The sequence below is a fragment of the Phoenix dactylifera genome, chromosome 17, assembly GCF_051530095.1.
Source record: "Phoenix dactylifera cultivar Ajwa chromosome 17, Ajwa_hap1_PhDact_Kaust_v1.1, whole genome shotgun sequence".
NCBI classification, from domain to species: domain Eukaryota; kingdom Viridiplantae; phylum Streptophyta; class Magnoliopsida; order Arecales; family Arecaceae; genus Phoenix; species Phoenix dactylifera.
The window spans coordinates 682,845-695,911 of NC_143206.1; the positions used below are offsets into that span (position 1 = coordinate 682,845).

At 39.0% G+C, this 13,067-nt stretch overlaps 1 non-coding gene and 1 pseudogene across 1 annotated transcript; both read right to left on the reverse strand.

The window, feature by feature from the left end:
* Positions 1-1,298: 1,298 nt before the first annotated feature.
* On the reverse strand, positions 1,299-1,396 carry LOC120105368 (small nucleolar RNA R71; annotated as a pseudogene).
* Positions 1,397-8,919: 7,523 nt separating this feature from the next.
* LOC149750986 (small nucleolar RNA R71) lies at positions 8,920-9,025 on the reverse strand. Its single transcript, XR_016398932.1, has one exon. It is a non-coding gene; the product is annotated as a small nucleolar RNA R71 (small nucleolar RNA).
* Between the last annotated feature and the right edge of the window lie 4,042 nt (positions 9,026-13,067).

The following is a 13,067-nucleotide window of genomic DNA, read 5'->3' on the forward strand; positions in this document are numbered from 1 at the left end:
CAAGGGTGATTATTCAAAAATTAAAAAAAGAAGAGGAAAAACCTAAAATTTCAAATTTCAAATTTCAGAATTCAAATTTCAAACTTCAACTCATAAATTTTAAAAAAAAAATAATTTGCTTGATCACCTATTCAATGAAATTTAATGTCATGTCATAAAATATTAAAAAAAAAATCTCTTGATTGTTGCATATAGTATAAGGCATCAGCATAAAATATTTTAAGGGCTGAACCCATTTAAAAAGATAAGGTCGGGATTTCATCACTCGTCCTTAGCCCAAAAAATCACCCCATTGCATAAATATCCTAAGCTTAACTAAAATCAACTAGACGTTGGCCCCTAAGGACATTCGAGCTCAATAGGACGAAGACCACCGAAAGTTGCACCAATTTCGCTCTATGGCTTAGTTGATGTCTAGGCAAGCTTTGTCCCTATGAGTGAGACAGTTCATCTGTTCGAGGCAAGTGGGTTTTAAGTGGGACCTTTGCGAACGCATCGTGACCCCTCCACTTACCTGGGAGCTTACCTGGTCAACTCGGTTCATTAGACCGGATTGAAGGCTTAGGTGCCCTCTTCAAACCAGTTAGGAGCTGTCTAGAAATTTAAGAAAAACATTAGAAATTGAGGTGTAATATTTAGTTGCATGTCTGATTGTGAATAGATTTTTGTTTTAGGGTGTAGTTTTAGGGTATCTTTAGTTGGTACCTATATTTATATTTATTTAAAAAAAACAAAACATAAAAAAAAATTATTTAATTAAATTTTGTATGCTAGGTTGGAATAGGGACGACACCGGTCGATTAAGTCGTACAACTTTAGATCATCCCTTAGGACACATCCTTGAAATTCCTTCGCAGTATCTCACATCTTGTGAGATGGCAAATTTTTCTGATGATGTAGGAAGTCACCATGGTGATGAAGGTAGACCCCCAGTTATGACACTTCGACAATACTTATATCCCACTAGGACTAGTCAACCTTCATGCATGATTATTCCTGAAAAAGTAGGACACTTTGAAATCAAACCAGGAGTAATTCAATTGCTGCCAAAGTATCATGGAATGGAATCCGAGAACCCTTATCTTCACCTTAAGGATTTTGAGGAAATTAGCATCACATTTAGAGTGCCAAATGTATCGGAAGATGTCCTTAAATTGACCTTGTTCCCTTTTTCCTTAAAGGATAAAGCCAAAACATGGCTGAACTCCTTGAGACCTAAATCGCTAGGAACATGGCATGATATGCAAAGAGAATTCTTGAAAAAATTCTTTCCCGCACAAAGGACTAACTTTTTGAAAAGGCACATTAATAATTTCCAACAAAAAGACCATGAAATATTTTATGAATGCTGGGAGAGATTTAAAGATTTGCTTCTCTCTTGTCCTCATTATGGGTTTGAAACATGGAGAACCATTAGTTTCTTTTATGAAGGGTTGTCTCCATCATTAAAACAATTTATAGAGACTATGTGCAATGGTCTATTTTTGGAAAAGCAACCCGATGAGGCATGGGACTATTTAGATTCTCTTGCAGAGACTGCACAATTATGGGATACAGAGGATAGAGTGAATAAACCTTTACCTAAGCCTACTAGCATTGGACATGGGGGCCTTTACAACATTAGTACTCAGGATGATATTCAGGCTAAAATGGCAGCCCTCACTAGGAAGGTAGAGGAAATTGAACTTAGAAGGATTGAACCCGTCAAGACCGTAGAACATAACAGCGAGTGTTGTAGGATTTGCGAGATGCCTGGCCATCTCATCACTGATTGCCCCACAATACCCGCATTCAAGGAAGTCTTGCACGAACAGGCCAATGTTATGAATTCCTATCAAAAATCTTTTAATAATCCTTTTTCGGGTACTTACAACCCTGGATGGAAGAACCATCCAAATTTCAGGTGGAGGAATGACCAACTTCAACAAGTATATAACCCAACTCCTCTACCTCCGCAACCTCATTATGCACACGCACCCCCTCAAAAATCCAGTCTCGAAGAAACTTTGCAATCTTTCATGCAAGGTCAAGCTAAAATCAATGATGAATTAAGAAATCAACTGACAATGCTGACCACTGCTTTAAGTGCTCAAGAGAAAGGTAAGCTACCAGCTCAACCACAACCTAATCCTCAAGTCTATGGCAGTAGCAATGCATCATCTTCAACTTTGCATAAAGAACAAGCGAAGAGTATAATAACTTTGCGAAGTGGAAAGGTTATTGACCGACCAGTCCCAGAACAAACACAAGTCATACCTGATTCCGACCCTCCCAAGACAAAAGAAAAGGATAACGAAGAAACTGAAGCACCAACATCTACTGAAAAAATCAAATGTCCTTTTCCTGCACCATTTCCACAAAGATTAAAACCCTTGCAAAAGCTTGAACCAAACTCTGAAATTCTTGAGCTTTTTAAGCAAGTAAAAATCAGTGTACCTCTTCTTGATGCAATCAAACAAGTGCCTTCATATGCAAAATTTTTAAAAGATTTGTGCACTGTCAAGCGTCGTTTAAATGTCAAGAAGAAGGCATTTCTGGCTGAAAATGTGAGTGCAATTTTACAGCATAACATTCTTCCTAAATATAAAGATCTAGGTTGCCCAACTATCTCGTGCATCATTGGCAATTTTAGGATTGAGCGAGCATTGCTAGATTTAGGAGTGTGAATTTGTTGCCATATACGGTATATGAGCAACTCGGTTTGGGTGAGTTGAAGCCAACAACTGTCACCTTACAATTAGCTGACAGGTCAGTGAAGGTTCCTAGAAGAATTATCGAAGATGTGTTGGTCCAAGTGGACAAGTTCTATTTTCCTATTGACTTTATCGTACTGGACACACATCCGGCTTCCAATTCACCATCTCAGATTCCGGTCATCTTAGGACGCCCATTCCTTGCAACTTCTAATGCATTGATCAATTGTAGGAATGGTGTCATGAAGCTTTCTTTTGGCAATATGACTTTGGAACTGAACGTCTTTAGTATAGGCAAACAACCCAGTGATCATGAAGAAAGTAAAGAAGTTGAATGGGTTGAAACCATTGCGGAAGAATATCTGTTAAAAGAAACATTTACTGAATCGGCCGACAATGGTTTGATAGATTGGTGTTCTGAAGGTACTGCTGATGATGTGGTCCCACCTATTTTAGATAATTCGGATGTCATGATGGTCAATGGGTGGAGACCGCGAATAGAGGAATTTGAACAGTTGCCACCTCGAAAAGCAAAGATAGTAACATCCCATGAACAAACACCTAAGCTCGAGTTGAAACCTTTACCGAAGGAACTCAAGTATGCCTTTCTTGGATCCGAGGACACATTTCCTATAATCATCTCATCTGATCTGGATCATGCCCAAGAAAGAAAATTACTTGGTGCTCTAAAGAATCATAAGGGAGCTTTAGGATGGTCTATTGCCGACTTGAAGGGGATTAGCCCTTTAATTTGCACGCACCGGATATATTTGGAGGACAATGCTAAAACCACAAGGCAAATGCAACGTAGGTTGAATCCTATGAAGAGAGATGTGGTTAAAGCAGAAGTCCTCAAGTTGCTTGACGTGGGTATTATTTATCCAATTTCCGACAGTAAATGGGTAAGTCCTACTCAAGTCGTTCCTAAGAAGTCGGGTCTGACGGTAGTCGAAAATGAGCAAGGTGAACTAGTTCCAACTCGTGTTCCGACGAGTTGGCGCATGTGTGTTGACTACCGAAAATTGAATTTAGTCACTAGAAAGGATCACTTTCCCCTACCCTTCCTAGACCAAGTTTTGGAAAGAGTTGCAGGACACAAATTCTATTGTTTTCTCGATGGCTATTCCGGGTACTACCAAATCGAGATTTCACCAGAAGATCAAGAGAAAACTACCTTCACTTGTCCTTTTGGCACATTTGCTTTCCGTCGGATGCCATTCGGGTTGTGTAATGCACCTGCGACATTCCAAAGATGCATGCTCAGCATTTTTGAAGATATGAACGAGAAATTTTTAGAAGTGTTTATGGATGATTTCTCTGTTTTTGGCGACTCTTTTGATGATTGCATGTCACATTTACAAGCAGTCTTAGCTCGATGCATGAAAAAGAATCTGATACTGAATTGGGAGAAATGCCACTTCATGGTGCCAAAGGGAATTGTCCTAGGACATATTGTTTCATCGAAGGGCATGGAAGTTGATAGAGCTAAGATTGACCTAATCGCCAAGCTACCTGCACCCAAGACGGTTAGAGATGTTAGATCATTTTTGGGTCATGCCAGATTTTATAGGAGGTTCATCAAGGACTTTAGTATCATAGCTCGACCATTATGTAACCTCCTAGCCCTTGATACACCATTCAATTGGACTGAAACCTGTCAAGAGACATTTGAAAAGTTGAAGTCTATGCTTAGCACTGCACCCATCATGCGACCACCTGATTGGTCATTACCTTTTGAGATCATGTGCGATGCTAGCGACTATGCGATAGAAGCTGTCCTAGGACAACGCAAGGATAATAAGCCATATGTCATTTACTATGCAAGCAAAACCTTGAACGATGCTCAAATGGATAAGAAAGAAGCTAAACCATGCTTAATACGATGGATACTTCTACTCCAAGAATTTGACATCACTATCAAAGATAAAAAGGGAGTAGAGAATGTGGTTGCTGACCATTTATCACGGCTAGTTTTTAATGATTTGGTGCCACAGTTTCCCATCAAGGACTCATTCCCCAAAGAGCAGCTGTTTGGACTTTCTACTATGCCATGGTATGCTGATATTGTAAATTTTCTTATCACGAACCGGATGCCGGAGCATTGGAGATCGAATGATAAGAATAATTTCTTGCGTGAAGTAAGAAATTATTATTATGATGCTCCTTATTTGTTCAAGTATTGGAATGATCAAATCTTTAGAAGATGCATTCCGGAGCATGAGATACAAAGTGTACTCTCTTTTTGTCATGCCAGTGCTTGTGGAGGATACTTTGCATCTAAGAAAACGGCAGCTAAGGTGTTGCAATGTGGTTTTTATTGGCCTACACTATTTAAAGATGCCCACGAATTCTGTAGGACATATGACCCATGTCAACGTGTTGGAAGTCTAACTCGTAGGTAAATGATGCCTCTTCAGCCCATTACTGATATTGAAATTTTTGACATGTGGGGCATCGATTTCATGGGCCCATTCCCACCGTCTTTTGGATATGAGTACATTTTAGTTGGTGTTGAGTATGTGTCCAAATGGGTAGAAGCTGTGCCTTGTCGAACAAATGACCACAAACCAGTTTTAAAATTTCTTAAAGAAAACATATTTTCTAGGTTTGGGATGCCCAAGGTTATAATTAGTGATGGAAAAAAATATATTTGTAATAAGCCTTTTGAGATCCTGTTACGAAAGTACGGTATCACCCATAGAATTGCAACCCCTTATCACCCGCAGACTAGTGGCCAAGTAGAGTTAGCTAATCGGGAGATTAAACGAATTTTAGAGAAAACGGTGAATCCATCACGCAAAGACTGGTCTTTAAAACTTTCTGACACATTGTGGGCTTACCGTACTGCTTATAAAACTATTCTTGGTATGTCCCCGTATCGGCTAGTCTATGGAAAAGCATGTCATCTACCTATTGAAATAGAGCATAAATCGTATTGGTGATAAGTGCTTAATAATTTATAATTTAGTCATCCTTTCATAGCACTTATCAATGTTTTTAAACTGATAAATACATATTTTACCATGAAATTGAATAAACATTGAATTAAATTTAAATTATGGTAAGAGGTAAATAATTCTTTTCTTAAACCAGATTTTGAACTTGTCTCTCTCTCTTGATTGCAATCTTTCATGAAAACTACAGAAAAACATATAAGGAGATTGTGTTGACTCGGCTAAGGTTATAATTAAATGGGTTTTGGTCCTGATTAGATTGAAAGTTATAATTGTATGGAAAATATTTTTATTAAGTCATGGTCTTGGTTTTGACCGGTCGAGTTCGATCTGAAGCAGCTTAGCAAGAATTAAATGACAATGGGCTCAAGGACAAGTCAACCATCATGACCCACCTCAAACCCAAAAATCACTGGATTCACTGTTCATATGAACAGTGTCCCGTAAAAACACTGTTCATATGAACAGTGGGAAATAATATAATATAAAAAAATAAATAAATAAAATTGTTTCACTGTTTATCTCCTTCCTCCCTCAATCTATTCCTCCCGTTGATCCCGCCTCACAGAGCAACCGCGTGCCACCGCATCCATGCTGTCTTCATCCAAATCCAAATCCCCAGCAGCGGAGATCAAGCTCCTCCGCCATCAACCGCGTGCGGCATCTCCTCTCCCGGACTTCCGACTCCACGCCGTGATCAACACCTCCCACGCATCGCGCCCCAACCGCTCGTGAAACCTTCCGCATCAGCCCTCTTCCTCCTCTCCCGCAACTCCTTTCCGTTTACAGCCGCAGCATCCCGGACCGGCCGCTCATCCCAGCACGTTCACAGATCTCCACTGTTCATCTTCTTCCTCTCGCAGTGGATCACGGCCGAGATTCGAGTCGCCACCCGTCGATTCCCCCGTTCTAGCCACGAGTCCCACATGGTGCAGCCGGCAACCAGATCCTTCGCCGCTTCTGCCACCCGTGACGCCCTCGGATCAGCGCCTCCATCCCGCAGTCAGCTTCCGATCCCATGGATTCCGCCCAACAATCAAGCATGCGTTCTTCCTCCTCTTCACACGAAATCAAGGATCCACCGCTGGCTAATCCTTAGTGGGGAGCTATAAAAGGAGGAAGAGTCATGAGGCAAAGGGGGGAGAGCTGGGTTCGGAAGGAAACAGGGGAACCCCTGTTTCGGTGAAGAAGAAGAAGGAGAAAGCCGAGAGAAAGAAATAAAAAAAAAGAAGAGAGAGGGGAGGAGAGAGAATAGTTTGTGATATATTGGGAAGAATGGGAGGTGAAGGCTTTCATTTGAAGATGGAAGGACATCCGGCCACCATGCGCGGCTAAACGTCTAGTCTAGGGCTGGATGAAGCCCTAGCAATGTAACAGGGCATTGTAGTTCTTACTTTTTTAATCTTTTTGGAGTTTGTTTAAATTCTCATCCTCAATGAAAAATTATTTTATGATGTTTAAACCTTGAGCATGCCATTTACTATTCATGTTGCTAAAGTAGTCTAAGATGATCCATGCCTAGGAAGATGAGATGTGCTACACCCTAGATTAGCATACTTAGGTAGACACTTCATGCTATACCGAAGATGGATCTTCCTAAAACTCTTTATGCTTTTATTTTATAAGGCTTATAGCCAAAATTGCATGCCTCTCCAAAAGATAAGATTAAGAACACAATCCTTGATGCAATGCTATGTGGTGGATTCCAAACCCTAGATCTATTTACTTTGATAAAATTTCAATCCGTACTCATAGTTTGATTTAGTTAAATCAAGTTAGCAAATCCTTCTTGTTGATTTATTTTTAAAAGAAAAATAACTTATTGTTCAATCCCTGTGGACTGACACCCGTAATCACTATCCTACAGGATACGTGCTATTGCGTGGTTTATTTTCAAAATTGAAAGAACCGATCAATTTTTGGCGCCGTTGCCGGGGATTGCTTGCATAGTTATTTTTCCTATCATAAAAAAAAATTAATTAATTTAAAAAAAACTTTCAAAAAAAATATATATATATATAAAAAATTATTCTCTATTATTGTTACTTTTCTTATCTCCTTTTTCTCTTCTACTAATTTTTTTTTTTTTCTCTTGGTCTTATTTGATCAGAAATCGAAGAGGAGATCTGGGCTATCAGAAAGGAATGCTTTGGAGGTTTGCTAAAAAAAAATTTAAAATTGCTGGGGAAATTTCCTTTGGTAACCTCTAAACCTTTCTTATTTAAATTAATTATTAGCTTGAAATTTTGTGGTGATTGTTTGATTTCAATTTCAGCAAGAGTGTGAATGCATGCTTGATACACATACACAAATCAATTTGCACATAGTAAGGGCAATCACCCCAACAAGATAAGAGCCGGATTTCATCACCGGACTCTTGCCCAACTTAGGTGAACTCAATCTCACATAGTGTCATCTTTAATTAAAATCAATTAGACGTTGGCCCCTAGGGACATTCGAGCTCAATAGGACGAAGATCACCGAAAGTTGCACCAATTTCGCTCTGTGGCTTAGTTGATGTCTAGGCAAGCTTTGTCCCTATAAGGGAGACAGTTCATCTGTTCGAGGCAAGTGGGTTTTAAGTGGGACCTTTGCGAACGCATCGTGACCCCTCCACTTACCTGGGAGCTTACCTGGTCAACTCGGTTCATTAGACCGGATTGGAGGCTTAGGTGCCCTCTTCAAACCAGTTAGGAGCTGTCTAGTGATTTTAGGTCAAAGACTAGGATTGATATGCTTTTCTCTTTTTTTGCATGCTTGATTGATCGAGTACTAGTGTATGCACGGTAGTCGTTCTAGAGTACAAAATCTATTACCTTTCGACCCTGAAATAGAACGAACCCTTAGGAACATTCGAGCTAAGATCAAAACATTAGGATCATCCCCACCTCTTAAGATGGCTGAAGAATAACCCAAACTCCTGAGGGAGTACTTTACTCCCACTATTTACACTTCCCCATCTTGCATTCGATTACCTGAAGTAGCAGCTGTACAATATGAAATAAAGTCTAGTGTGATCCAAATGCTTCCATCTTTTTATGGGCTCACCAACGAAGATCCATATAAACACCTAGATGAATTTCTTGAAATTTGCACCACTGTCAAGATTCAGAATTTCACTGATGATGCTCTGAAACTTAGATTATTCCCCTTCTCCCTTAAAGATAGAGCCAAACAATGGCTGAATTCTTTAGAAGCTAACTCAATTCGTTCTTGGGATCAAATGCAACAAGAATTCCTTAAAAAATACTTTCCCATAGGAAGAACGAACCAGTTTAGACGTGCCATTACAAGCTTCTCCCAAACTGAGGGAGAAGAATTTCATGAAACTTGGGAGAGATTTAGGGACCTAATCCGTAAATGCCCTCATCATCAAATACCTAAGTGGCAACTAGTGCAATGTTTTTATGACGGATTGACAGAACGAAACCGTCAGATGATTGATGCCGCATGTGGGGGCACATTCATGCTTCAAAATGAGCATGAAGCATGGAAATTATTTGAAAATCTAAATGAAAACTCCCTCCACCATGCTTCATGTTCTCGTCAAGCACCCCCGAGTTCTCAAAGAAAAGGGACCATTTGTGAAATAAGTCATTCTATGGACCTGTCTAGCAAGGTAGATGCATTGTCCCATAAGATTGACCAACTGATGATAGGTGGGCATTACATGAACTCTTCCCAAGCACAAGTGTGTACTATTTGTTCTAGCCCATCCCACCCTATTCATGAGTGCCCTTCAGCGCCCCAATTCCCCGAACTTGTGCAAGAACACATCAATGCTGCTCAAACACTGCCTAGACCGGGTAATGACCCATTTTCCAATACATATAACCCGGGATGGCGAAATCATCCAAACTTTTCTTGGAAGCAGCAAGCTTCGAATACTGCCCAACCTTATTTCCAAAACTTTCCAAACCCTCAGAATTTTCAAACCCCACAAAATATTCATCCCTACCGTCCCTCGACTCAATTTCAACACACTCCTCCTCCACCCCAAAGAAACACAGCCTTTGAGGAGAAAGTGTTGAACGCCCTTCAAGGTTTGGAAACCATTACACAATTAGTGCACTCTCATACGCAATCAATCGCCAAGCTAGAATCCCAAATGGGTCAACTAGCTAATGCACTAAACAAGCGAGAGGAAGGAAAGCTTCCAAGCCAACCACTAAGTAATCCTAGGGGACAATACATGGCTCAAGAAAATCAACTAAATGCAATTCATCATGAACAAGCCAATGCTTTGACTACCCTAAGGAGTGGACGTATAATAGACAATAAGATTGGGGAGGACAACAATAAGGAAGGTGAAGAAGAGGATAGAAATGTGTCAAATGAAAATCTAAAACCTTCTTCTTCTTCTTCGGCTAGTCCATCTTCTGCCAAAACTCACATCCCAAAGGCCCCATTTCCTGAAGCTCTTACTTCACCCTCTCCATTTGGCAAAAAGGGAACTTCATTAGAAGAGATGATGGAGGTCTTCAAACAAGTTAAAATCAACCTCCCACTCCTTGATGCCATCAGACAAGTTCCCTCCTATGCCAAATTTCTCAAAGACCTTTGTACACAAAAGCGAAAATCTAGGACACATGTGCCTAAAAAGGTCTTTCTAACTGAGCAAGTGAGTTCTATTCTCCAACACAACACCCCTCCAAAATTCAAAGATCCTGGTGCTCCCACCATCTCCTGTGTCTTAGGAAATAATTTCATTGATCGAGCACTCTTAGATCTAGGGGCAAGTGTCAACCTTTTACCTTATTCAGTTTATGAGAAACTTGGTTTAGGTGAGTTAAAACCAACCTCGGTATCCCTTCAATTGGCTGATCGATCTGTAAAAATACCACGTGGGATAATTGAAGATGTTCTTGTCAAGGTAGATAAATTCTATTTTCCAGTAGATTTCATTGTCCTTGATATGGAACATGAGCCCAATCCTAATAAATAAATCCCCGTTATCCTTGGGCGGCCCTTTTTAGCAACAGCCAATGCGTGCATCAATTGTAGAACAGGGGTAATGAACATATCATTTGGGAATATGAAGGTAAAATTAAATGTGTTCAATGCGGCCGACCAACCCGCAAGAAAAATTGAGTGTTTTATGATAAACAAAATAGATGACCTCATAGAAGGAGATGCAAAAACTATCTCACTATGTCTGGCTGAAGACAATAAACTTAGCGCTTGTTGGGAGGCAACCCAATTCTCTTAGATTATTTCTTAACATTGAGGACAATGTTAGGTTTAGGTTTGGGGGTATTCATCTTGATTTTCGTCAAAAAAACAAAAAAATAAATAAAAAAATAAAAAAATAAAAAATAAATAAAAATAAAAAATAAAAAAATAAAAAATAATAATAATAATAAAAAATATCATTTTTTAAAAAAAATAATAAAAAATAAAAATATTTTTTTAAATAAAATGTGTTTATTTTCATTTTTTATAAAATAATAAAAAAAAAGTTATTAAAAAAAAGTTTTTGTTAAAAAAAAAGCCCTAATTTATATACATTTATGCGAGAATGATGAACACACAAGGTATATAAAATCTAAAAAGCCCAATGACTAGTGGGAAGTAATACAAATTTAAGTTCTTTTTATTAAGTCTCTCTTAGGGAGTTGTAAGCTAATTAATACTTTGGAATTTCACTACACACTGGCCGACTCTTCTAAGGTCTAGGCTCGACATTATGTTGAGAGTATGGTAGCAACCTTGGACCCTGATGAATCATACTTATCTAATCCAAAAAAAAAAAAAAACATCAATAAAAATGGATTTAGTCAGGAACATCGAAAAGGGCTACCTATTGTCAAAGATCAAGTGGGCTTGTGATGAGGACTCCGAGCATAAGTCCGTAGGGGAGTCTTGATGCCCGACACCTTATGCCAACTGGTGTGAGAGTTGTCGACTGATTGCTCGTTACACGGAGAAATCACCACAAGAGTAAAAGTGCACAATTTATATATCTTTCTTAAAAAAAAAAAAGAAAAAAAAAGGAAAAAATGCTGTATTGACCGAAAAGACAATAGTGTGAAAGCCGTCGTTGCAAAAATTCGAGTAAACTGGAATATTACAGATAAAGCCCGTGAGGTACTAAAGTAAACATCCACAACTCTCGAAATCCTGCAGATAAGATAATTTTGAATCAGTGAGTAGGTCTTTTCGACCAATCCTTGGAAACTACTAGTATTAACAATATTTTGGAGATCCGAACCCTTAGCTTGTGTACGGTCCAGATTTCACCAAGCACTCCAGTATAAATGAGTCTTACAACTCCCTAAACGGAAACTTAATGACTTTAACTTAGATTGCATACTAATCTAGAATTTGGGCTGACTTAGTAAATAAAACCGTGTGTGCTTTGAAATTCTTATCATTTATGTATCTTAAATTAGATTTGAATTAAAAAAAAAAAAACAACAACAACAACAACAACAAATTAATCATAAACAATAAATGATATTGAAGTTTGTGGGTATCTTCACTGGAAACCCTCACGAGACTATAACTCGTCCACTAGGGTAACCTAGGGGTTTAAAGCCTTGTTGCATATGGTAAATGCAATCGCGATGCCTGCGAAAGTGAGTTAGAGCTTTTCTTTAATTTTATTTTGCTCGAGGACTAGCAAAACATAGGTTTGGGGGTGTGATAAGTGCTTAATAATTTATAATTTAGTCATCCTTTCATAGCACTTATCAATGTTTTTAAACTGATAAATACATATTTTACCATGAAATTGAATAAACATTGAATTAAATTTAAATTATGGTAAGAGGTAAATAATTCTTTTCTTAAACCAGATTTTGAACTTGTCTCTCTCTCTTGTTTGCAATCTTTCATGAAAACTACAGAAAAACATATAAGGAGATTGTGTTGACTCGGCTAAGGTTATAATTAAATGGGTTTTGGTCCTGATTAGATTGAAAGTTATAATTGTATGGAAAATATTTTTATTAAGTCATGGTCTTGGTTTTGACCGGTCGAGTTCGATCTGAAGCAGCTTAGCAAGAATTAAATGACAATGGGCTCAAGGACAAGTCAACCATCATGACCCACCTCAAACCCAAAAATCACTGGATTCACTGTTCATATGAACAGTGTCCCGTAAAAACACTGTTCATATGAACAGTGGGAAATAATATAATATAAAAAAATAAATAAATAAAATTGTTTCACTGTTTATCTCCTTCCTCCCTCAATCTATTCCTCCCGTTGATCCCGCCTCACAGAGCAACCGCGTGCCACCGCATCCATGCTGTCTTCATCCAAATCCAAATCCCCAGCAGCGGAGATCAAGCTCCTCCGCCATCAACCGCGTGCGGCATCTCCTCTCCCGGACTTCCGACTCCACGCCGTGATCAACACCTCCCACGCATCGCGCCCCAACCGCTCGTGAAACCTTCCGCATCAGCCCTCTTCCTCC